The sequence below is a fragment of the Eriocheir sinensis genome, chromosome 18 (assembly GCF_024679095.1).
Source record: "Eriocheir sinensis breed Jianghai 21 chromosome 18, ASM2467909v1, whole genome shotgun sequence".
Taxonomy (NCBI): Eukaryota; Metazoa; Arthropoda; class Malacostraca; order Decapoda; family Varunidae; genus Eriocheir; species Eriocheir sinensis.
Genome location: NC_066526.1, coordinates 10861369 through 10887235, shown reverse-complemented (window position 1 = coordinate 10887235; position 25867 = coordinate 10861369). Strand labels below are relative to the sequence as shown.

The following is a 25867-nucleotide window of genomic DNA, read 5'->3' as shown; positions in this document are numbered from 1 at the left end:
GAACCCCGAGTAAGGAGAGTTTTCCCGTTGGCTGCACAAAGAGACTCGTCCACTAATCTACCACACGGACACTGACGGACTGGCTAGGACTCATGCTACACACACACACAGTATTCTTATCCGAGCAATGCTTTTATGTACTCGTGGATATTATTACTAGTTTCAGGCTACTTCACTTAAGCTACGTCAGTCAAATACAAGTGGATAGGTTTGGTAAGCTTCAATCAAAGCCACAATACTGTTTTATCACCTGTCAAATAGCACAGCAAACTATACTCCTATTTACTAATTCTAACACACGTAGGGATATGTAGGGGAAATATATATAGGCTTGAATAGGTTTACACACACACACACACACACACACACACACACACACACACACACACACACACACACACACTCGTCACACTTACACGATCACACACGCATACTGAACAGCCGTAAGTACAACAGACTCATGGACATCACCTCGCCGCCTTTACACAGCTCATCCGCGGCTTAAAAACAGACCAGGGAGCGTTGATACGTGCGAACAGTTAATACTCTGCTAATTCTTGACGAATACACCGGGAAAAGCAGCAACATTTCAACACACGGCTCATCATGCATTCTCGGCAACGTTTCGTCCATTACATTACATTCCGTTAGGTTTCGTTACATTTAGGACGTTTTAGGGATAAAGAAAAAAACTTCTGTCACTCCTGCGTTTGAGATATTGAAGAACACGCTACTGTTTTATTGTTTTGGTATAGTTTTACTGACGGGGTTTTTTTTCATATATGTCGTTTGCATCGCTTATAATAATATTGCCAGGTTGATTTTATAATTTAAGAGGCGTAACCGTTTTCCTTATTATTGAAGTTAAGTGGTGGGCGTGGCAAAGAAAGAGGAAAAAGGGAGATAGATAATAAATAGATAAAGGAAGAAAGAAAGAACGGAAGAAAGAAGGAAAGAAAGAGGAAAAAGGGAGATAGACATATAGATAGATAGAGGAAGAAAGAAAGAACGGAAGAAAGAAGGAAAGGAAGAGGAAAAGAGAGAGAGAGAGAGAGAGAGAGAGAGAGAGAGAGAGAGAGAGAGAGAGAGAGAGAGAGAGAGAGAGAGAGAGAGAGAGAGAGAGAGAGAGAGAGAGAGAGAGAGAGAGAGAGAGAGAGAGAGAGAGAGAGAGAGAGAGAGAGAGAGAGAGAGAGAGAGAGAGAGAGAGAGAGAGAGAGAGAGAGAGAGAGAGAGAGAGAGAGAGAGAGAGAGAGAGAGAGAGAGAGAGAGAGAGAGAGAGAGAGAGAGAGAGAGAGAGAGAGAGAGAGAGAGAGAGAGAGAGAGAGAGAGAGAGAGAGAGAGAGAGAGAGAGAGAGAGAGAGAGAGAGAGAGAGAGAGAGGGGGGAGAGCGAAAGCGTGAATTTTTAATGAGATGTTTTGAGGGTGAGGAAGGTACATTCTCTCTCTCTCTCTCTCTCTCTCTCTCTCTCTCTCTATATATATATATATATATATATATATATATATATATCCTTGCTGGGTTGATCACGCTTTTGTTATTGTTTTTATACTACTATTACTTCTACTACTACTACTACTACTACTACTGCTACCGCCCTCACACATTCACTCCAAGCATTCACAAAACCCTGAAATCCCGCATTCCTCGACTCCCTCACTCCTTGAAGGCGCTCGTGTCCACCAATCAGGTCCAGGAGACACGGGTGACGTAATGCGAGACAAGCCAATCAATGGGAGCGTATTACAGACGGATGTTCGATATATCCGCACAACTGGAAATCGATAGGCGGCCCACTGAGACGTGTTCCTTGCGGTGTGTCTCTGAGTCGCGGCTGCCCGGCTGGAAACGACTTTTTTTTTTTTTTTTCATGCGTTTCTTTGGTTTTGTTTCTCTCTTCAGCCTCTTTTCTTGGAATTTCGTTTACATGGGATTGGCTTAGCTTGTGGTTCTATTATGTTTTATTATTTTTCCTAGAATGTTTTTTAAATCAGGGTAAAATAGTTTTCTTTATGATAAGATTTCTTTGAGCTTTACTATAGATAAACGAAAGTGGAGTAAAAACCCGGCAAGGAAAGACTTAATTAGGCGGGTGTTTCCATATGACTAAAAAACATCCGCACGAGAAGGTAGAGATGGCGCGACGCAGCTGTTTCAGAGGCAGCAAATAGGTAACCCATCTTAACACAGGTAGGCCCGCAGGTGGTAGTAGATAGATTGCGCGATCAGTGGTAATGACAATGGTAAAGGAGAGGTAGGGAAATAGAGATAGATACATTGACAGAGAGAATGTGAGTGTGTTACTACTGGAGGCGTGAAGACAATAGGGAGAAGAGATAAAGATATAGAATGAGCGTGTTCGTACTGGAATAAGGTGAAGAAACAGAGATGGACATACAGAAACTAAGAGAAAGATAGGAAAAAATAGGAAGAGAGGGAGATAGAGGGAGAGTTAATACTAGAATCAAGCGGAGAAAGAGAGACAGACAGACGGAAACAGAGAAACTAAGATAGAAAGAGAAGAAGAGACAGTCAGAGAGAGAAAAAGAGGGAGAGATAGAAAACACTGGAATCAGGTAAAGAGAAACGAAGACACAGACAGACGGACGGACGGACGAACCGCCTAAAGAGAGAGAGAGAGAGAGAGAGAGAGAGAGAGAGAGAGAGAGAGAGAGAGAGAGAGAGAGAGAGAGAGAGAGAGAGAGAGAGAGAGAGAGAGAGAGAGAGAGAGAGAGAGAGAGAGAGAGAAGGGGAGAGAGAGAGAGAGAGAGGGGTAAAAGGGAGAGGCTCATCCAAGGGGTGTGGTCGAAGTACAAGTAGCGGTCGATACTCTGTCCCTCTAACACCCCCGCCCCCCCCTCCCCTTTAGAGGCCTCGGGGGGGAAGAGGGAGAAGAGTGGCAGGAGGGAAGAGGGTTGGAGGGAAGAGGGGCAGGAGGCAAGAGGGGCAGGAGGGAACCGGGGCCTGACCTCAATAAATCGGCCTCAGTAGGTTTCATCAGTGAGGTTCTTGCCGTGTTTTGGATGATCCTTTGAACGGCTTGAGACGTGGGGGAAGAAGGTGTGTGTGGAGGAAAGGGGGAGGGGGAGGGGTGGAGTAGGGGAGGGGGGTTGTGTGGGTGTGTGGGGGGAACGGTTCGTGTGTGTTTGTGTGTGTGTGTGTGTGAGAGAGAGAGAGAGAGAGAGAGAGAGAGAGAGAGAGAGAGAGAGAGAGAGAGAGAGAGAGAGAGAGAGAGAGAGAGAGCAAAATAGCTCGAGAAACATGACAGTAATGTAATATTTTGACTCCTCCTCCTCCTCCTCCTCCTCCTCCTCCTTCTCCTCCTCCTCCTCCTCTTATTCTTCTTTCGTCTCCTTTTCCCCTGTATTGGATAGTTGTAATATTTAGTCTATTTCTTTTCTTTGTCAAGTCATACATTTATATATTTCATTTCTCAGTTTCTTTTAAGTCAACCGACCATATATCACAACCTTTATATACATTCTTAACTTATTCCTTCATTTTCACACCTTTTAATTATTTTTCGTTACTTCTTGGTGACTTAATATGTGGCTCGAGTCATTCCATACTTACAAACTTGAATTATTTTTGCTATATCCTTTTTTTTTTGTTCATAATATTTCACATCTTAACTTTTTTACTTTCCTCCTCCTCCTCCTCCTCCTCTTGTTCTTGCTTTCTTCCTCTCTCTCTTCCCCTCTCTGTCTCTTTGTCCCTGTTAACCCTTTGCTATATATAAGGTTCCTTCACCCTTCTTCCTTACCTTCTATTCCCAATCTAATCTTCTTGTGTTCTGGTTACCTTCCATCTCAATTTTTTCCTCTCCTCTTGTTACTGTTTCCTCTCTTCCTCCCCATTTTCCTTCCCTTTATAAACTCCCCCTCTTTCCCTGTCTCTTCTGTAATTCCTATTCTTTCCTTTTCTTTTCTTTTCTTTTCTTTTGTAATTCCTTTTTGTGTAACTCCTTTTCTGTAATTCCTTTCTGTAATTCCTTTTCTATAATTCATTTTCTGTGATTCCTATTCTTCTGTAATTCCTTTTCTATAATTCATTTTCTGTGATTCCTTTTCTTCTGTAATTCCTTTTCTGTAATTCATTTTCTGTGATTCCTTTTCTTCTGTAATTCCTTTTCTATAATTCATTTTCTGTGATTCCTATTCTTCTGTAATTCCTTTTCTATAATTCATTTTCTGTGATTCCTTTTCTTCTGTAATTCCTTTTCTATAATTCATTTTCTGTGATTCCTTTTCTTCTGTAATTCCTTTTCTATAATTCATTTTCTGTGATTCCTTTTCTTCTGTAATTCCTTTTCTGTAATTCATTTTCTGTGATTCCTTTTCTTCTGTAATTCCTTTCCTTTCCTTTTTTTTTCTTTTCGTTTCTTTTCTTTCCTTTCCATTTTCCTTCCCTCTATAAACTCCCCCTCTTTCCGTGTCTCCTCTGTAATTCCTTTTCTTTATTTTTTTCTTCCCTTTGCTGCTTCTTTCTCCCTTCGCCCCTCCAGTCATATATTCTTCACTCCCACCCCGCTGATCCTCTTCCACCCTTTGCTCCCTCCTTCCTTCCTTCCGCCTTTCCTTCCGTCCTTCCCTCCATCCTTCACCTTTTTTTTCTCCACGGTTTCCTGACCTTGATAAAGAGCTTTTGATTTTTTTTTATTTAGCATCAGATTATGAGGCGAAAAGAGCCGATTATCGATGTGTTATGTGTCTGGTTTCCCGTGTGTGTGTGTGTGTGTGCGTGTGCGTGTGATAAATATTTGCTCACCCACAGAATACAAATTTTCAATAACCAGTATTATGTTTTAGTTTATTAATTTCACAAATCCTTAACAAAATCTCAAAAAAAAATAATACATCAAAATAGCAACATCACAGGCTTTGTTAGTATTTGCGTGGGTAGTTTTATGAGCCTAGTGGTAGTTTGTCAAGGCTTCTGCACCATGAACGTGAAGAAACACTCATGAGAACCCGACTGCTCTCCTTTGTGGCCTTTGAAAATAGTTGTTTTAAGACCCGCAAGTGTCTGTGAATGCCGCTATCTTAACATTCACTGGTTTTCATTGCATTTGTGCGTCTTGGTGTGCGGACGAGCGAGGGACGGTTCTCTGTGTGTCTTTGTAAAGGTAAATGTTTTCTAACCTTCTAATCTCCTTTATGGCCTTTGAATATAGATGTTGTAAGAGCCGTGACCGTCTGAGAATCCCGCTATCTTAACATTCACTGGTTATCATACGTCTTGGCGTGCGAGGGACTGTTGTGTGAGTCTTTGGGGAGGTAAATGTTTCCTCTCCGACTAATCTCCTTTGTGGCCTTTGAATATAGATGTTGTAAGAGCCGTGACCGTCTGAGAATCCCGCTATCTTAACATTCACTGGTTATCATACGTCTTAGCCTGAGGACGAGCGAGGGACGGCCCTCTATCTGTCTTTGGGAAGGTAAATGTTTTCTGTCCAACTAACCTTCTTCGTAGCACTGGGATGTTGTTTCTTTAAGAGTAGTAATCGTCTGAGAATGCCGCTATCTTAACATTCACAGGTTTTTATACGTCTTGGGGTTTGGACGAGCTATGGACGGCTCTCTACGCGTCTTTGGGAAGGTAAATGTTTTCTGTCCAACTAACCTTCTTCGAGGCCTTGGGATATTGTTTCCTTAAAAGTCGTAACCGTCTGAGAATCCCGCTATCTTAACATTCACTAACTTTCATATGTCTTGGTGAGCGGAGGAGCTAGGGAAGTCTTTCTACGTATCTCTGGGAAGGTAAATGGGCCTCACTACCTTGCCGGGGTCCCTGTTATCAAAATTACTGCGTGAAACAGCCTCGTTACGCCTCTGATTGGCCCACAGGTAAGACTAATCAGCGGAGAGGTAAAGGTGACCCGGGGGCAGGTTTTTCAAGCGTGGGAGTGTGATTGCCTGGGAGGGAGGAGGGGAGGGGGGTGCGTGTTGGGGGGATGTGTGTGTGTGTGTGTGTGTGTGTGTGTGTGTGTGTGTGTGTGTGTGTGTGTTTCATCTTGTTTAGCATTAATTTAGGTTTGTTTTGAGGCGTTTCATTATATATTCATGGGCTCTGCGTACCAAATTATCTCTAGGCATTATTGTTGTTCCCAAGATGTGTATGTGCATATGTATATGTGTTTAAGTATGAATATGTGTGTATGTATATATTATGTAGGCAGGTATATGGAAGAGCTTAACAGAATGGTAAAATAATATACACGTAAATGAACTTCACTTTTCACGCAACACAACACAAAACAATACACTCAAGACACTCGAGTAAGTATTACCAATCCAGAAAAAAATCACCCAAAGAAACACAAAGAAATATAGCTTAAAAGTATTCGATGTAGCATAATTTTAATAAAGAAAACAACGGTATAAACGCTTGAACATTCCTTCGTAGGCAACATATAGATGAAAATCGATGAAAACACACACACACACACACACACACACACACACACACACACACACACACACACACACACACACACAAACACAGACACACCCAGACAATCACATCAACCCACACCCACAAAAAAACAGACACGTATATAAAAAAACAACCAACAGCGTTACAAAGAGAGATTGCTTGTGTGTGAATGTACGTGTGTTTCGCTCCTTTGACTTACCTCTATGAGTGTGTTCCGCCGAAAGGGATGGAAAGGCGGTGTTGGTGCCCAGCTACGCCGCCACCTGCAGGGGAAAGAGGAAGGGAGTTAGACGGGGTTTGAAGGGAGAGGTGAAAATGATGAAAATATTGGTGGTCGTGGTGGTGGTGGTAGTAGTAATAGTAGTAGTAGTAGTTGTAGACCACCACCACTACCACCAGTACTAAAAATCACCATAACATTAACCACCACCACCGGTCCAGATCACCTCCACTACAATCACCACCACTGTCACCACCACCACCACAGACCACAACCACTATCACCACCACCACCACCACCACATTACACTCCACATCACCATAACGCTCATCATCCACAAACCACTCAACATAAAAATTTTCCACTGCCCACGTTTAACATTGCGCATTCACGGCCATTAAGCAGCAGCGTTTGCCATGTATTTCTCCCTTCGGCTTTGTCCCGTAAAAAACGCAGAATCGTGCTTTCCATCATTGGCGAGCTCACTGGCGCGGAGAAGCATCCATCGGCGATTATTTCCCGTCCCGTCGCTGGCTGTGAGGCGACGCATGCTAAAGGTTAATGATCAATATGTATTTTTTGAGGTTACATTATATTCGTTCTCCTCCTCCTCCTCGCCCTAGCCGGTAACGAACTTTTGTACACGGAATAGATGGAAAAATTCGTTGTATTGCATTATTTTGGAGAGAAAAAATTGTCACATATTGAAAAACGAGAAAATTCATGTTAAAGTATACGAATAGAAAAAAAATCCTCTAAATAAAATGAAAAATTGACATCTTAGATATTATGAAAAGAAAAAAATGCTACATGTTGAAAATATAGAAAAATGATGTTAAAATATAAGAAAATAAAAAAAATCTACATTATAGCTAATAAAATGGAAAAACCGTCGTGTTAAAATATATGTTAAGAAAAAAATTACCTCCTCATCTGCGTAAAATGGGAAATTCTTCAAGTTAGAATATTTTTAAAAGAAGAAAATATTACTTCTTGAAACATAATATTATTTCATGAGCCCTTTGTCTTCGCTTTAAATTTATCCGGTTATGTTATTTTCTTTTTATACATTTTTTTCTCAGCTTCCTTCACACGTTAAGAGTATCTCGTCTGCGTTGTTTTAATAATATTTTTTAGAGCAAGTCGATTTTTTTCCTTTCCTTTCTTTATTTCTTGAGCCATTATTATTTTCTCTTTGATTAATATTTCCCTCCCGCTTTCCGCACTAAAGACATTATTCCAGCGCTGTTTAGTTAATATCTTCACGGTTTATTTTTTCCCTCTTCTTTATGTATTTCTGGAGCCATTATTATCTTCTTGACTAATATTTTCCTTCCGTCTTTCCGCACTCAAGACGTCATTCCGGCGCTGTTTAGTTAATATATTCACGGCTATTTTCACCTTCAGTACGTTAGCAAGGCTTGGTGACGCGTCTTGGTTCACTACGTTATCAAAACATTTTTCTTCCGCCTCGCGACACTAAAAACTCGCCCGTTGATCGCTTCTCTGTATTTATTCCGTGAAGAGTTTGTTTGTCCCTCCATTATATAATCAGGACAGTGTAACACCTATTTTCATTGCATTTCAGAGAAGTTTGTTTTCATCCGTCCCTTTACATTTAAAAATCGCTCTAAACATTTTTCTTCACGGATTCCCCAGTTTGTTTGTCTCTTCGTTACGTAACCAGGGCTAGTAAAATGTCTTTCTCACTATATTGTAAAGGAGTTTGTTTTCTTCCGTCTTTCTGCACTAAATAGTCGCCCTTTTAACACTATTTTTCTTATAATGTTCCTTGAGGAGTTTGTTTGTCCCTTCCTTACATAATCAGAGCTTGTAACACTTCGTTTTTCACTACATTATAAAGAAGTTTGTTTTCTTTCATCTCGTTACACTTTAAAATCTCCCTTTCAACACTGTTTTCTGAGAGTATTAAAGAGTTTATTTGTCTCCACGTCTTCAAGGCCAGGTGACGCGTCTTCGTGTCTCATATCATTACGTAAGCCTTCCAGGAAACGCTCACATTTCTCACCTCGCCTCTTCTCACCTTACCTTACCGCCGGACGACGCTCCTCCGCTCCCGCCGCGACCCCTCACACGAGAACCGCACCTTTACCACACCACCACCGCCACAAGACACGTAACAGCGATGGAAAGATGATTGCTCTTGTTTTCCCTCAATTCGTCGGTATAATGTAAAGAGTACCGCTCAGGCCACGTCACAGCGATGAAAAGGGCTCACTAGTTACGTTTTTATTTATCTATTACGCGCAACTTGAAAGGCACCGCTTATGCTACGTTACAGCGATGAAATAAGGATCATCGCTCTTGTTTTCGCTTATTTCAAACTTATGCCACCTAAAAGTGATGAAAAGAAGATCGCTGTTTTTGTATTTCCTCATTTCATACATATATTGTGAAGGGAACCGCTTATGTTACGTCACAGGGATGAAAATCCTCACTTCTCTTGTTTTCGCTTATTTCAAACTTATATTGTGAAGAGTACCGCTTAAAAATAATGGCAAAAGGCTCACTGCTCTCGTTTTGCCTTATTTTGTACATATATTTTCAAGGCCACCTCTTATGCGAGCATACATTTCACTTTCCTACACTTTTTTTTTTTTTCAAGGGTAAATTTTATCTTTGTGTCGTATGATATAACGTTCGGGTGGTAAACGTACATTTTTTTTCACACACTGTCTTCAGGTTACTTAGAAATCGATGCATTTTCTTTTTCACCATATATTTTTAGTCGTTCCGTTCCTCTCCGCCTCCTCCCGCTCCCCTCCCGCCTTCCCGCTCCCTCCGGCGCCTCTCGCACGCCGCCCGCCGACACCAACGCTCGGGGGAAGCTTTTAAACCGCCGCGTCCCGAAACAAAGCCAATTACAAGCCAATTTCAGCTTTCGAGGCTCCGCTAATGGCTGCTGCAAACTAAGCCAATGTGAGCGAGTCCTTATTAGTGTGGGCGAGGCATCAGACAAACAGGTTAAGTCGATCCGCGTGTCCGCTCAAGGGATCGCGGAGCCTCCCTTTGACGGACGAGGAGCGGCGGATGAGGCTTTGCTCTGATCCATTACCGGCGTTCTGTAGCGGTGATGCGTCTTCGCCCGCCTGTGTTCAGACATCGCCGCGTCCTTCCCCCTCGATTGGGATGTCAGTGGAGGCTGCAGAGATCGTTTCAAACGCTATTGTTAGGCGTTCTGTTGCTGTAGTGACGTATGTGTTATCGTAGCGCTTTTGGTGTCGCTCCCAGACAGATTTTCTTGTCGTGGTTATTTTCTGTGTCCTTTCTTTTCGAGTGGCATGTCAGTGGAGGCTGTAGAGACCGTTTAATACGTTACTGTTAGGCGTTCTGTTGCTGCGGACACCTTTTGCGCGTGGTTCTTTGGTGTTTTGTTACCGTAGCGCTTTTGGTCTCGCTCCTCGATATGATTTGCTCTTGGTATCATCTTCCGAGTATTTTCTTCTTGATTAGTATGTTTACCGAGTGATTTTCCGATATTCTGTTACTTTTCCATTTTGATTTTTTCTTCTTATAGCGCCATATTAGCCATTTTAATTTGTCTGGAGTTCTTATGCTTGTTTTCAGGTTAGCGGAGGCCATGGCAACGCTCAGTGTGTGATTCCTCGTTGATTCGTCACCGTGGTGCATTAATTTTCACTTATCGTTGCGGTTTATTTCATCTCTTCGCTTGTTTTGATCTCTATCTTTGTTTCCTTGTTAAAGTACACGCAAGGCTATACGGGGTGGACCTTTACTCTTCTCGGGCTTCGAAAGATAACGCAGGTAAACGTCGCTTCTTTCCGTGTTCCCGTCCGTCCAACCAACCGACCGACCGAGTAGCGCACGGGCGAGCCAGCAAGCCAGCGCCGCCGACGGAAACTCAGCGCTCTTCCGTCCGTCCGTCCGGCGCTGCGTCAAAATATATTTTACCAGACTGAGAAAATATATAACAAACACACACAAGAGGTCCTTACGGTAGCCCACATCCACGGAAACAGTTTTAAAGAAATAATAAATGTCTCCGTACGTTCCGCAAAGACAAAAGATTTCCGACGAATATTTTTTTCGCGTGCGTGTGAACGTGTGTGCGGGTGTGATTGACAGGCGGCCGTGATTACCTGCAGGAGGGCGTGTCGTGTGGCCCTGAGCCTCGCCGTACACACAAGAAGAACCACAAAGCCTCATCACATACACACACACACATACTAACACACGGGGGGCCACGCGAGGCACACACACAACAAAGCCACGCACGCAGCGAATCGGAAACCTACGAACTCGCTCTCCCACGCTCTCCGACTTCGATGTCACCCTCGCCAGCACCAGCACCGAGCCTAAGACACTGAACCGCGACACCAGGCCACTGTTTACTCACTCTGGGGGTGGAGATGAGCCCTAAACACAGCCGCCTCTGCCTCTCCTAACCTCGCCGCCCGCACCAGCCCGTCCTCGCGACCCGCCCGACTCTCACCTGCATCGATCGAGAAGGGCGGGGCCAGGAGAGAGAGGTACTAGGGTGGAGCAAGGCGGCGGAGAGGGGCGCTGCGGTGGGAGGGGCCGCTCCGGTGAGAGAGAGAGAGAGAGAGAGAGAGAGAGAGAGAGAGAGAGAGAGAGAGAGAGAGAGAGAGAGAGAGAGAGAGAGAGAGAGAGAGAGAGAGAGAGAGAGAGAGAGAGAGAGAGAGAGAGAGAGAGAGAGAGAGAGAGAGACGTAGGGGGGAGATGTGTGTGTATATGTGTATATGTGTCTGTGTGTGTGTGTGTGTGTTTGAGAGAGAGAGAGAGAGAGAGAGAGAGAGAGAGAGAGAGAGAGAGAGAGAGAGAGAGAGAGAGAGAGAGCGTGACGTCACCTTGTTGCTCTAAACGTCAGGTGAACGACAAAGAACACGAAGAAAACGAAAAATGGAAACGAACGAAAAAAAAACGAAGAAAAAGAAAGAGCAAATATATCGAAGATGAGGAAGACGAAGAGAGGGTGGTGAAGGAGAAGGAGGAGGAGGAAGAGGAAGAGGAAGCGAAAGAGTACGTAGGAAGAAAAGGCCAAGGAGGTGGTGGAGGAGGAGGAGAAGGAGGAGGAGGAGGAGGAGGAGGAGGAAGAGGAGGAGGAGGAGGAGGAGGAGGAGGGTGAATTCGGATGGTTTCTTTGAAGGACGGAAAGGGATGTTAACTTCTTCAGAAAACCTGTGACCCCCTGCAGACAGAGGGAGGAAAGGAGGAAAAGTGGAGGAGGAGGAGGAGGAGGAGGAAGAGGAGGAGGGGAACTGAAAGAAAGAGAAAGAAGAGGAGGAAGGGAAGCAAGACCAGATAGAGAAAAAGGAAAGGAGGAAAACTAGAAGAGAAGAAAGAGAAGAATGAGAAGAAGAAGAAAAAGGAGCAGGAAGAGGAGGAGGAGGTGGAGGGAAACAGGAGAAAATACAATAAAAATACAATAAAATACAAAATTCAATAAGAATGAAGGATAACTGAAATTAAGACAGAAAACAACCTCTCAGTGTGCAACAAAACACCAAGAAAAGAAAAATCCGAGATGCGAAAACAAGTTGAAAGCATAAAAAACAAGAATAAAACAAAAGCAAACCCAAAAATACCAAACCAGACTCACCAGAATCAACTTAAACACAAAAACAAAGGATGGAGGGAAGGAAAAACAGAGATAAATGCGAAATAAATGAGGAGAGAGGGATAAAGAGAGGGAATGGAGGGGAGAGGAGAGAGACACGTAGCGGGGTGGATAGGACGTGTTTTGAGAGGATTGTATCTCCCCTTGTTGCTGCGATTGAGGGGAGAGGAAGGGGAGGGAGGGAGGGGAGAAGAGAGGTAGGGAACTGGTAGGAAGATGGGAGGAAGAATAGGGAAAGTGAGAAGAGAGGAAAGGAGGGGAGAAGCGAAGGAGGAATGGGAGGAGAGGAAAAGGGATGGGAAATGAAAGGAAGGGAAGCAGGGAAAAGGAGAGAAAGTGGAGAGGAAAGAGAAGATGGGAAGAAGGGAGAGGAGAAGGATGGGGAGAAGGGAGGGTGGGAAGGGAAAGGAGGAAGAGAAACGGAGAGAAGAGAGGAAGAGGAAGTAGAGGTTAGGTAAAGGACAGTGTAATGCGGATCAGAACGAAGAAAAACTCACCTTGAATTGAAAAGAGAAAAAGAAACATCTTACTAGTGAAAAATAACGTAAAAATGACAGACTTTTAACAATAAACAAATCAGAGAAGCAGGAAGTGACAAATAAGGACACAGGAAAAGTGGAAACAAGCAATTTAGACCAAAATATGAATTCGCATAATTGGAAAGGAGTGAAAAAAAGAGCAGGAAAACGAAAATGTGAAAAATAACTTAGGATACAAAACTTTCAACAATAAACAGACCAAGGAAAAAGGAAATGGCAAATGAGATATCAGAAAAAAATAGAAAATGGTAAAATCGAAAAGGAGAAGAAAATAAAATTAAAAAAAAACAAAAAAGTGAAAACATAACATTAAATTCAAGAGCAAAGAAAGGAAGAGGCAAGTGAGGTAACAGGAAGAGTGGAAAGGAAAGGCAGACAACGACAGGAAGAGGAGGAGGAAGAGGAAGACGAGAGAGAAAGCACGGCCTAATGAGGGACACTTTGTTGTGCCAAGATAAAACTTAAGTTGTAACGAGAATAACAAAAGGGAGAGAGGGAGGGAGGAAGGGAGAGAGAAGGAGGGAGAGAGGGTGAAAAGGAGAGAGAGAGAGAGAGAGAGAGAGAGAGAGAGAGAGAGAGAGAGAGAGAGAGAGAGAGAGAGAGAGAGAGAGAGAGAGAGAGAGAGAGAGAGAAGTGAATAAGAGATTGAGAGAGAAAAGGGGTAAGAGGAAGGAGGGGAGAAGGAAGGATGATAAGGAGAGGAAGAAAGGTATAGGAGACGAGAGAAAGTAAAGGAAAATAAAAGAAAAATAAAGGAGGACAGCAGGAGGGAAAGAAGGGAGAGGAAAAACTGGAGGCAGGTATGAAAGAGAGAATGGAGGAAGGAACGAGAATTGAAGGAGAAGATAAAAATGAAAAAGGCAAAAGGAGGCTTAAGAGTAGAATGAGAGAGAGAGAGAGAGAGAGAGAGAGAGAGAGAGAGAGAGAGAGAGAGAGAGAGAGAGAGAGAGAGAGAGAGAGAGAGAGAGAGAAGGAGAAAACGCACGAGAGAGAACGAAAACGAGAACGAGAACGGGAAAAAAAAGGGTCTGAAGAATATTTAATTTCCCGAAGACAAAGAAATATTGGACGCACATAATGAAGCGAATGAAAACTTAAGATCATGAACCATAAAAGATCAACACGCGAGAGTAATTCCGAGCGATCCATTAAGGAAACTCGTCCACTGAATTCTGAAAACTTGGAAGCGTCAATTTTTGTAACTTGACTCATTTTTTTTTTTCTTGCGTTTTATTTTCACAGTTGATCGTTTCTTTCCCATAATGAACCGTCGTGGGGTTAAAATATATATACTAAAGTTGAGGTTCTTGTGTAAGGTACGTGTATGTGTGTGTGTGTGTGTGTGTGTGTGTGTGTGTGTGTGTGTGTGTGTGTGTTACGTAAGGTGACTTAAAATGTACTCCAGTTTTTCTTTTTCTTTTTCTTTTTTTTGGGGGGGTTCACGTTCTATCCGTCACTTTGAGGCTCCGGTGATCGATGTTTTTTTTTTTTTTGTTTGTTTTAGTTGATGTTCTTTTGTCTTTGTTTAATATTATTCTACTTTTTCTTCAATATCTGCTTTCCTTTATTTCTTATTCTAAATATCATTGCTCTTGTTATTGTTTCTCTTTTTTATCCTTCATTTGCTTCCAATTTTCTGTGCTCTTTACCTTCATTTTCTTATTTCTTCCTCAATCTGCTCTTTAATGTGGCTTATTATCACTCTTTCTTTATTTCAGCTCATTATTATTTTTTTCTTATCATGATCTTAATTTTTCTAACTCCTTTCTTCTCTTTCTTCATGCAAGCTTTCATTTTTCTATAGTTATTTTACCATGATCAATATTTTCTAGCTCCTCTTTCTTCTTTTCTGTCACATACCACCTCCCTCTACTTTATTCTCCTGTTTTCTCATCTTTCCTCCATTTATCTCCCTTTCCTTTCCCCCAAGACTCACTCAGGCCATTTCTCTCCTCCCTCGCCCGGTTTTTTTCGTCCATTTCTTTGGGCCACCTTTACCTGCGGCTCCCACACGCCCGCTAATGAAGGTTTGCAAGTCTATGGCTCATTTCAGGGGGAATAAATAAGCCAACATGCAACCCTTAGCCCTGAAGTCCGTCCACACCAACCCCATTCACATCACAGTTAAAGAGTGTCAGTTGTGTATTCTTAACCTCGTATAAGGCTTCAGAATAACATAAGAACATAAGGAGTCGGTCTGTGAACTTGCAAACTCATACAAGGGTTCAGAATGCGCAAATACAATCTTCAAATCCTTCAATCAGTCAATCCCTTAGGTCCTGAAACCCTTCCACACCAACCCCATTCACATCACAGTTAGTGCCAGTCGTGTGCATTGTGAACCTCGTCTAAGGGCTTCAGTATAATATTAGAAGGGCTTTAGTGCGACATTAGTCTTATTATACATTAGTCTTAGGTACGAAGGAAGATACGGGGAATTATGTTTACGAATAACGACAACCAGAAAAAGTACGTTAGCAAGAAAAATAAGTAATAGGCAAAGTAAGGTGAAAATAGACGCATCAACGCAGGAAATCAGATGAACTTTCCAACGAGGAGGAGGAGGACGAGGAGGAAGAGAGCGTCAGAAGTAAAGACCAACGCCAAACTTAGTCCCGTGCTCTGTAAACTTCCATAATCATGTTCCAATTCGGCCAGCAAACGAAGTCCCGCCATGACGAAAATAAGTACCGAGGAGGAGGGAAGAAGGAGAAAAGGAGCAAGAGAAGAAGAGAGAGGCAGGAAGAAATGAAGAGAAGGAGGAGGAGACGAAGGAAATAGGTGGAAGAAAGTGGGGAACGGAAGAAAAAGAAAAAGAAGGAAAAGAAGAATAGAATAAAGAGAAATGGTAATGACCTTATGGGTGTATCCTTTAATTCTTATCACCACCACCACCACTATCACCACCACCACTATCACCACCACCACTATCACCACCACCACTATCACCACCACCACTATCACCACCACCACTATCACCACCACCACTATCACCACCACACCTGCGTCCCCTCTTAGGAGCTAACTAGGGGGATTCAGGTAGTGTTTGAGGTGTCATTAATATGTTTCCCTCCTTCACCCATAGATCTTACCTCCCTTGTACCTCCCCTCCTCCTCCTCCTCCTCCATCTATTCCATTGTTCCTCCTCTCTCTCTTTCCCTTCTTCCTCATCTCTCTTTTCTGTCGTCTTTCTCCTCTTCTTCTCCCCTTTCCTTCCTTCCTACCCATAGATCTTACCTCCCTTGTACCTCCCTCCTCCTCCTCCTCCTCCTCCTCCATCTATTCCATTGTTCCTCCTCTCTCTTTCCCTTCTTCCTCATCTCTCTTTTTCGTCGTCTTTCTCCTCCTCTTCTCCCCTTTCCTTCCTTCCTACCCATAGATCTTACCTCCCTTGTACCTCCCTCCTCCTCCTCCTCCTCCTCCTCCATCTATTCCATTGTTCCTCCTCTCTCTCTTTCCCTTCTTCCTCATCTCTCTTTTCTGTCGTCTTTCTCCTCCTCTTCTCCCCTCTCCTTCCTTCTCCATCTTTTCCTCCCTTTCTATTATATCACCTTCCAATTCCCTTCATCCTCTCTTCCGTTCCCTCTTTCCTCCCTTCCTGTCTTCCTATATTCATTCCATCTCTCCCTCCAGTTCTCTTTCTCTCCTCTCCTTTTGACCCTCTCTCCTCCTCTCTTTTTATCTGTATCCGTTCCCTTTAGTCTCCTTTCCTCCCGTTTCCCCTGTCCTTTCCCTCCGTTTCCCTCTGCCTCTTTCCTCCCCTCCCCCCCCTCTCCCTTTCTCCTCCCTTCTTCCGGTCTGATCACTCCCTCTCCACCGTAATTAACACTGCGATGGAATTTCTGCTCGCGAGGTACTGGTCTAGGGAGGGGGTTTGTCAGTGGTATGTTGAGAAGGACCTGAATAGTACATGTGCCTTGGCTTTCATTTTTATAGACATTTACCATGATCAATATTTTCTAACTCTCTTTTCTTCTCTTTTTGTACATGTATATTAAGTGTGAGTAGGGCCACATCAACCCGACCTTCAGAGATGATTATATTTTACTGTTTTTATTTAGACTTTCTTTTGTTTTCCTTTTTTTGGTTGGGTTTAGTGTAAGAATGTCACTCGCTCTCTGTCTATCTGGCTGCCTGTCTATCTATCTATCTATATCTTATTCTTAAATTTTCAATACTTTTTGCTAGTTTTTTTGTGGATTTCGGTAGAGTATGTGTTTCCATCTTTTTATCTATCTTTCTTTATCTATTAATATCTATCGATCGGTCTCTATTTCGGTATTTTCTCACTTTTCAATCATATTTTGTTTTTGTTTTGAGTTTTTGATAAGGTATATGAATGTCTGTCGCTATCTATCTATCTATCTATATCTATCTCTCTATCTATCTATATCTATCTCTCTATCTATCTATATCTATCTGTCTATCTCATCGTTGTTAAGTCCTTCACACTCCCTTTACCCAGCTTCCCTTTCTCTCCCTTTCTCCCTTCCTTTCATCCTCCCCACACTCCCTTTATTCCCCATCCTCTATCCCTTACTCTCCCTCTCCCTCTAAATCCCCTCTAAGCCAACTCAAACTCCCCTCACTCCTCTGTGCCCTTGAACACTACTCCCCAACTTGACTCCTTGGCTTCCCCTCACTCCCCTTGCGTCTGTGTTACTCCCCTTCGCTCACTCTCTCTATGTATCTATGTATCTTTCTATCTATCTATCTATCTATCCATTTATTTATCTCCATCTATGTAATTTTTCTCCTTTTTGCACCTCGTCTTACACCATTTTTCCTCCTCGGTCCTCTCCTCTTCGGGTTCTTCTTCCTCCTCCTCCTCCTCCTCCTCCTCCTCCTCCTCCTCCCCCTCCTCCTCCTCCTCCTCTTGTTGTTCTTACCTGTGTAAAAAAAAAAAGGTAAAGAGGAGAGAGATAGAGAAAAAATAGGTCTTCAGTACAGCCGAGAAGGTCAGTGTGTTTTCCTCTTTCCCTTTCTCGTTCCTTTCTTTCCTCCCTTTCCTTCTCGTTTTCTTTCGTTCTTTTTCCCTCCCTTCCCTTCAGTTTCCTTTCCTCTCTTTCCTTCCCTTCCCTTGTCTTTCTTTCACTTCACTTCCCTTTCCTTTCCTTTCCTTTCCCTTTCCCTTTCCTTTCCTCTCCTTTCCCTTTCCTTTCCTCTCCTCTCTTTTCCTTTCCTTCCCTTTCCTTTACCTTTCCTTTCCCTCCCTTCCATTTCCTTTCCTTTCCTTCCCTTTCCTTTCCTTTCCTTCCCTTCCCTTCCCTTCCCTTCCCCTCCTTTCCCTATCCTTCCCTTTCCTTCCCTTTCCTTTGCTTCACTTCACTTCACTTTCCTTTCCTTTCCTTTCCCTTTCCTTTCCTTCCATTTCCTTTCCTTTCCTTTCCTGCCCTTTCCATCCCTTCGCATCCCTTCCCTTCCCTTCCGTTCCCTTCCTTTCCTTCCCTTCCCCTTTCCCTCCTTCTCCTCCCCTCCTTCTCTTCCCTCCTTCCCGTCACCCGTCCCTCCTCTCCCCTGTGGCACCCTGCGGCCTCGATTACTGGCTCTGACTTGACGCTGGAGAGAGAGAGAGAGAGAGAGAGACGAGAGACGAGAGAGACATTCAGACTAACCAAAAGTAAGCAAAAAGATGTTTACAAAAATAATAAAAATAGATAAAATAATAATAAAAACATAATATTGAAGAAAAAAATCTCCCGAGTCGCTTCTAAGAGAGACAGACGACTTTCCCAAGACGACCTGACCCTTGTACTAAGAGACAATAAGGTCGATTCTGCGGTAGAGTTACAATGGACATTCGCCCTTGAGGTTTCAGGTGGCTTAGCATTCTCTTCTGTTCTTTTTTTTAATTAAACTTCATTACTGGAGCTCTGAGGTTCGTGTGTGTGTGTGTGTGTGTGTGTGTGTGTGTGTGTGTGTGTGTGTGTGTGTGTGTTTGTGTGTGTGTGTGTGTGTGTGTGTGTGTGTGTGTGTGTGTGTGTGTGTGTGTGTGTGTGTGTGTGTGTGTGTGTGTGTGTGTGTGTGTGTGTGTGTGTGTGTGTGTGTGTGTGTGTGTGTGTGTGTGTGTGCTCATAACTGCATAAATCGTGTGTATATCTCTTGTGTTTTAATATTTATGACATGTTTAAGTGCAGTGTGTGTGTGTGTGTGTGAGTGGGTGGATGGGCGTGTGGGTGTGCGTGTGCGTGTGCGTGTGCGTGTGTGTGTTTCATGAATACATCACAGAGAAGTTTCATGTGTGTGTGTTTTCAACAGCGTCACAAAATATGCAAATTACAAATAACAGGAATATGACGACGGTAACAAAATAGCAGAAAAAAGCAACTAAAATATTCATCCGTTGTGACAGTGAACAAAAAAATAACCTTAATACAGTTACCATAAAAAAATAACACATCTACTATCTATATTTTTTTGGTATAATGAAAGTGCAGCTAAAATTCACCTCTCTATATAAACGTAGTTGTATGAAAAAGGTAAATTCTTAGTATATGTATAGGTTAGTTAGTTAGTATATGTGTATGTCATAGTTAGTTAGGTATCGTGTATGTATAGTGTATGTATAGTTAGGTATCGTGTATGTATAGTTAGGTATCGTGTATGTATAGTTAGGTATCGTGTATGTATAGTTAGGTATCGTGTATGTATAGTTAGGTATCGTGTATGTATAGTGTATGTATAGTTAGGTATCGTGTATGTATAGTTAGGTATCGTGTATGTATAGTGTATGTATAGGTGAAAATTATCCTACGTGTAAAATTAGTTGAAAAGTAAAGGTTAGTATTTGGGATAAAGAAAATTGAGGGCAAATTCTCCTTCCCTTTCTCTCTTCTTCCGTGTAAAATTAGTCATAAAGGTAATGGTAATGTTTAGGGAAGGAAGTTCAGGTTAAATTCTCCTTCTCCTCATCCTTCTCCGTGTAAAATTCAGAGTAAAAGTAAAGGCAATATTTGGATAAAGAAAGATAAAGTTAGATTATCTTTCTTCTTCTGAACCCTCCCCACGTAAGAAAGTTAAGGTTATATTCTCCTCCTCTTCCTTCTCCCATTCGCGTAAAAGTAGTTGTTAAAGTAGTCGCAAAGCCGCCAAGCCAAGTGTGGACAGACAGTTCGGGGAGCAACACGCGGGAACTTGGACTCGAAGTTAGAGAAGAGGAAGAGCTCGAGGCGCCCCCTACACGGCTTCGGGGAATGTGGCCGCGTGTTGTGCCTCGGTAACTTGGGAAGAGTGAGAGAGAAAGAGAGACTCGAGGCGGTGAAGAAGGACGGCAGCGAGGTAAAGGAGACGAGAGAGATAGAGAGATAGATAGATATAGATAGATAGATAGAGAGAGAGAGAGAAAGAAAGAAAGGGAGAGAGAGAGAGAAAGAGAGAGCTGTAACCTTTATTGAACGACTTCTATTACTGAAAACATCTCTAAATGCCTAAGAGAGAAGGTACAGAAAAAAGAGAGAGAGAGAGAGAGGTGAGTAGCGTGGCGTGGCGTGGCTGGCGAAAGGTCGGGGAGAGAGAGAGACAGAGGGAGAGGGACAGGAAGGGACGGGAGCGAGGGAAGGTAGGCGAGGTGTGGGAGGGAGGCGGACGTCTGACGGGGCCTGACTGCACCACGCCCGATGCTGGCTGGTGCAGGAGAAGGCGTGGCGTCCCCCTCTCGCCCGGTGCCACTATCGATCTGCTGGCACCGGTGTGGGTTGGCGAAGGTGAGGAGGGGGGGCGCTAGGGGGGGGGCGTTTGGGGTGCTGGAGGGGCCATGTCCGTTGTGGAGTAACTCACTAACTCCAGCACTAATGAATTGACGTCTATGGCACTAGGACACGGGACAAAGGGCCGTCAATGGTTGGCACTGTGCCGGGCCTGGACTTGGCTCTAAGAGGAAGGAAGGTGTAGGAAAGGTGTGTGTGAGTTTGAAGGTGTTTCGTGTGTGTGTGTGTGTGTGTGTGTGTGTGTGTGTGTGTGTGTGTGTGTGTGTGAGTGTGTGTGTGTGGCTGGTGGGTGGATCGACGCTGGTTTGCTTTGTTCCGCTGAGAGAGAGAGAGAGAGAGAGAGAGAGAGAGAGAGAGAGAGAGAGAGAGAGAGAGAGAGAGAGAGAGAGAGAGAGAGAGAGAGAGAGAGAGAGAGAGAGAGAGAGAGAGGTGAGGGATCTGGTTTCAGGTGCGATATGGTAACAAGGAGCCCGTGGTTATGCTAACGGCGAGTAGCAATGCATACCCCCCCCTGCTCTCTCTCTCTCTCTCTCTCTCTCTCTCTCTCTCTCTCTCTCTCTCTCTCTCTCTCTCTCTCTCTCTTGCTCTTGCTCTCTTGCACTTTCTTTACCCCGTTCAAAACATAGAAATTCCAAAAAAACATAACACATACAAAACAAAAGAACATCAACTCGCTCTTCCCAGGCCTTCTCTCACCCCGACTCTCGCCCTCGTTCCCGTCCTATCTTACTATGCTCAGAAAATTAATGGAGTTACGGTCGCCGCTGCCGCCATCCCACACTTGTAATGGAGTTATGCTTGCTCGTCCTGGCTGCCCGGGAGAGTGGCCATCAGTAGAGGTGGACGACAAATCAGCCTTATCGATCTCGCGAAGGTTAGGTTAGGTTAGCGAATGCACCTTTGTGGGCGGTAGAGAGGGTTGGTTGCGTTGGTGCGTGTTTGAGGGGGTGGACAATGCGTGTGTGTTTAATTTGCAAAGATCTGATCATGTACTGGACTCGTGATCGCCAGCCAGTACCTTACTCGAGGGAAGGGAAGAAAAGAAAAGGAAGGGAAAAGAAGGGGAGGAGAAGGGAAAGGAAAAGAGAGGAAAGGAAAGGAAAGGAAAAGAAAAGAAAGGAAAGGAAAGGGAAGGGAGAGGAAAGAAAGGAAAAGAAATGGGAGGAAATGGGAGGGAAGGGAAGGAAAGGAAGGAAAGGGAGGGGAAGGAAAAGGAAAAAAAAAAAGGAAATGGAAGGAAAGGGAAGGGATTAGAAGGACGTGGAGTGCAAGGCTGCCTGGAAAAGATCATGGCCTGCTATGGAACACGTCACCGTCTAATGAGTTTAAATGGGTCAGGGCGCAGCTAATGGCGGGGTTAATGGGTGAAATAGTAGACAGGGGGAGATGCAAGCCAGCTGGGAGCACTATTACTAATGCCATTGTTGACCTTTTTGATAATATTTCCACCGTAACACCACCACCACCACCACTACCACAACTACGACTACCACTATCAACATTACGTTATTGCTGTTGTGTGAGGTAATGAAGAGTGAATACTGCTTACAATTATCATATATTTGACTTAGAGAGAGCTTGTAGCGTCTTGCCTTACAAATGAACATGAGAAAGCCGCCCTGTGATACCCAAGTCACTCGTTAGATGTTGGTGCTTGTGATATGTTAGTATGTTGGATATTCTGCTTCTTCCTTTTTTTCTTCTTTCCTTGTTCTTCTTATTCTTATTGTTGTTTTTCTTATTCATGTTGTTGTTCTTGTTCTTGTTCTTCTATATCTTATTATTATTATTATTATTATTATTATTATTATTATTATTATTATTATTATTATTATTATTATTATTATTATTATTATTATTATTATTATTATTATTATTATTATTATTATTATTATTATTATTCGTCATCCTCTTCTTTTTCTTCTTCCTTTTCTTCTACTACTACTACTACTACTATTACTACTACTACTACTACTACTACTACCACCTGCTTCTCATTCTCGTCAGCGCCTCCAAACCTCTCTCCGACCCAGTAAGGCTCTGACAGACGGGGAACCAGTCACCTGTTTGCTATTTATACGCAGAACACGTTGAAGGTGGAGGTAATAGGAGGAGGAGGAGGTGGAGCAGGAGGAGGAAGACGTTGAAAGAGAAGAAAAAGGAGGAAATAAAGGGAAGGCTTCGGGAGATAAATAGATAAATTGAAATAGAGGAAGGGAAGGAAAAAGTTCAAAGAGAAAAAAGGAGGAAGAGAGGGAAAGGAGAGGGAATGGTTTTATTCAAGGTGCATAGAAAAAAGGAGGAAATGGAGGAAGATGGAAAAGAAGGGAAAGAAGAGTTTAAGAAGGAGGAAAAGGAGAAAAAAAGGAATGGTTTTAGGAGAGCGACATAGAGAAGGGAGATAAAAAGGAGGAAAAAGATAAAAATAAGGGAAAGAAAGAAGTTTAAAAAGAAGGAAAGGGAGAGAGGGATGTTGTCTTTACGACGAATAGAAGGACGGGAAGGAAGTAGATTTTAAGAGGGAAAAAATGAAAAAAAGAGAAGGGGGAAAAAAAGAGAGTTTGAAGGGAAGTGCAATGAGAAATATAAAACGTTTAGAAAAGACAACATCAAAAAAAGATAGATGTCACTGAAAAAAAGAAGGAAAGAGAAAAGAAGGGATTGAATAATATACGACTGACTCATTCACATCAATTGGTTTTTACATAATTTTTTTTTCACCTTTCAAGTTAATTATTGAACATTTTCTCGTCCACCTTTCCCTCACCTGTTAATTAATCCCGACTAATGAGTGGCAACATTGCGAAGGTGTCTATCGGTTTAAACCACCTCCTCTTCCTCCTCCTTCTCCTCCTCCTCCTTTTCCTCCTCCTCCTCCTCCTCACGAAGATAAACCTTAGGGCGTGAGAGGAAATAGAACCATAATGAGAGGGAATTCCACCCTTCCTTCCCTCCTTCCCTCCCTTACCTCCTTTTCTCTCCCCCCCTTTCCTACCTCCCTCCCTCCCTCCCTCCTACCTTTTCTCCCTCGCAGGTAAACTGTTCGGATATTACTTCGAGATGAGGATTAATGGGAACTTTTTTTATTCAGTTGCTATGGTGACAGAGAGAAAATAAAGGGAGATAGGGGGAGGGGGGGAAGGAGCTGTGTGTGTGTGTGTGTGTGTGTGTGTGTGTGTGTGTGTGTGTGTGTGTGTGTGTGTATTTACCTAGTAGTATTTACCTAGTTGTGACATACGGGAAAAGAGGAACGCTCGCGCTGTCCCGTCTCCATATCCTCTCTTATCCAACTTTTCCTTAAAATCATGAATGTTTCTTGCACAAACCACCTCCTCCTCCAGTCTATTCCATAGCTCAATGCTTCTGTTTGGGAAGCTAAACTTTTTCACATCTCGCCTACACGTGGTGAGTGTGTGTGTGTGTGTGTGTGTGTGTGTGTGTGTGTGTGTGTGTAGTGGTGGGGGGGAATGGTAAAACACACACACACACACACACACACACACACACACGTACATGACCCGATTGTGCCCGGAATAAGATAAGGTTTCCTATTCACCCCGTGGTCGTAAGGAGACTGATGAGGTTCTCTCTCTCTCTCTCTCTCTCTCTCGAGAGAGAGAGAGAGAGAGAGAGAGAGAGAGAGAGAGAGAGAGAGAGAGAGAGAGAGAGAGAGAGAGAGAGAGAGAGAGAGAGAGAGAGAGAGAGAGAGAGAGAGAGAAGGACGAAGGCAAAAGAAGGTCAGTTGTAATGTCACTTGATTTATTTAAAGAGAGAGAGAGAGAGAGAGAGAGAGAGAGAGAGAGAGAGAGAGAGAGAGAGAGAGAGAGAGAGAGAGAGAGAGAGAGAGATTGATTGATTGATAGATAGATGGACAGATAAATTAAATCACACGTTAAGGAAGAATGGTTTATTACATGTAACAGTTGAAATGATTACTTGATATATGCTTCTTCATAATGTCAATGGGGATAAGTAAGACTGTTTTTTGTTATGCTTAGTTTAATTAGCTGAGAAAAAGAATATGCATGACTCTCCCTTGGTGCTCTTTCTCTGATATCAGTAACTGAATAATTAAAAGTAACAAAAAAATGATGCAGGAAAAAAACAAAGAATGACGTCACGAAAAAAGAAAAGAAAGACAAATTGGTGGGCGGGGATGCAAAGGATGAGAGAAAAGAGGGGAAGAAAGGAAGAGGAAAGAGGAAAGAAGAGGAACAGTAATGATACGGACCTTTGCCCATAATCAATTACAGGCCTCATCAGACCCTCCTCCTCCTCCTCCTCCTCCTCCTCCTCCTTCTCCTCTTCATCTCTTCATTCTTCTCCTTTCCCCCTTTTTCCTCACTCACGTGGTAGCAATCTCTCTCTCTCTCTCTCTCTCTCTCTCTCTCTCTCTCTCTCTCTCTCTCTCTCTCTCTCTCTCTCCCCCCCCCCCCAAGCCCCGCGGATCAAGGGTGGACTTCGGACAACACTGGACGCTCCGACGAAGACCTCAAGTGGATGAAGTCGAAGCTCTAACGTGTCCTTTTCTTCCTAAGTGTCGCCTCGTGTGACGTTTTCTGCCTCTTTGTCTTTCTTTCATTTCTGCCACCTCGTTTTTTTCTTTTTTTTTTCCTTTTTCTCTTCCTCTTCTTTCTTCTTTTTCTTCTCTCTCTGTTTACACTTCTTTCTTCTTTTCCTCGCTATCAGTCTAACACACACACACACACACACACACACACACACACACACACACACACTCTTCCTTTCGTGAGTCTCCTAATAGCTCATTTTCTCCTTTTCCCTTCACTGCATGCCATCCTTTCCTCCTCCTCCTCCTCCTCCTCCTCCTCCTCCTCCTCCTCCTCCTCCTCCCCCTCCCCCTCCCACTCCCCCTCCTCCTCCTCCTCCTCCTCCTCCTCCTCCTTCCATTTATTTCTTCTCATCTTTCTTTCTCTTTTTTTTTGTTCTGCTTACTTTCCTCAAACATTACTACCTCTTTTTCCTTCCTCCTCCTCCTCCTCCTCATCCTCATCCTCCTCATCCTCCTACTTCTCTTTCTCGTTCTCCTCCTTCTGTTTCCTTTCTTTTCCTCTCTTTTTTCTTCTTGGTGTTCCATTTGCTCTTCTCTAACTTCTTTTCATTTAACTCCTTTGAGAGAGAGAGAGAGAGAGAGAGAGAGAGAGAGAGAGAGAGAGAGAGAGAGAGAGAGAGAGAGAGAGAGAGAGAGAGAGAGAGAGAGAGAGAGAGAGAGAGAGAGAGAGAGAGAGAGAGAGAGAGAGAGAGAGAGAGAGAGAGAGAGAGAGCATGAAAAATTACTAACTAAACCCTGGAATCTAATCACACTCCTCCCACCCTCTCTCTCTCTC

The 25867-nt window shown here is 43.3% G+C and overlaps 1 protein-coding gene across 2 annotated transcripts in view; it reads right to left on the bottom strand.

The window, feature by feature from the left end:
- The window catches only part of LOC127000295 (choline O-acetyltransferase-like), a 142949-nt gene that overhangs the window by 79652 nt on the left and 37430 nt on the right, over window positions 1-25867 (bottom strand). Inside the window, exons 1-2 of one of the 2 annotated variants that reach the window (XM_050863836.1) lie at window positions 11032-11149; window positions 6633-6696 (exon numbers count right to left, since the gene is read on the bottom strand). The gene's annotated coding sequence lies outside the window, so the exon portion shown is untranslated. Of the gene's footprint in view, window positions 1-6632; window positions 6697-11031; window positions 11150-25867 lie in introns of those variants that run through there. The other variant, XM_050863835.1, reaches the window with a different exon arrangement.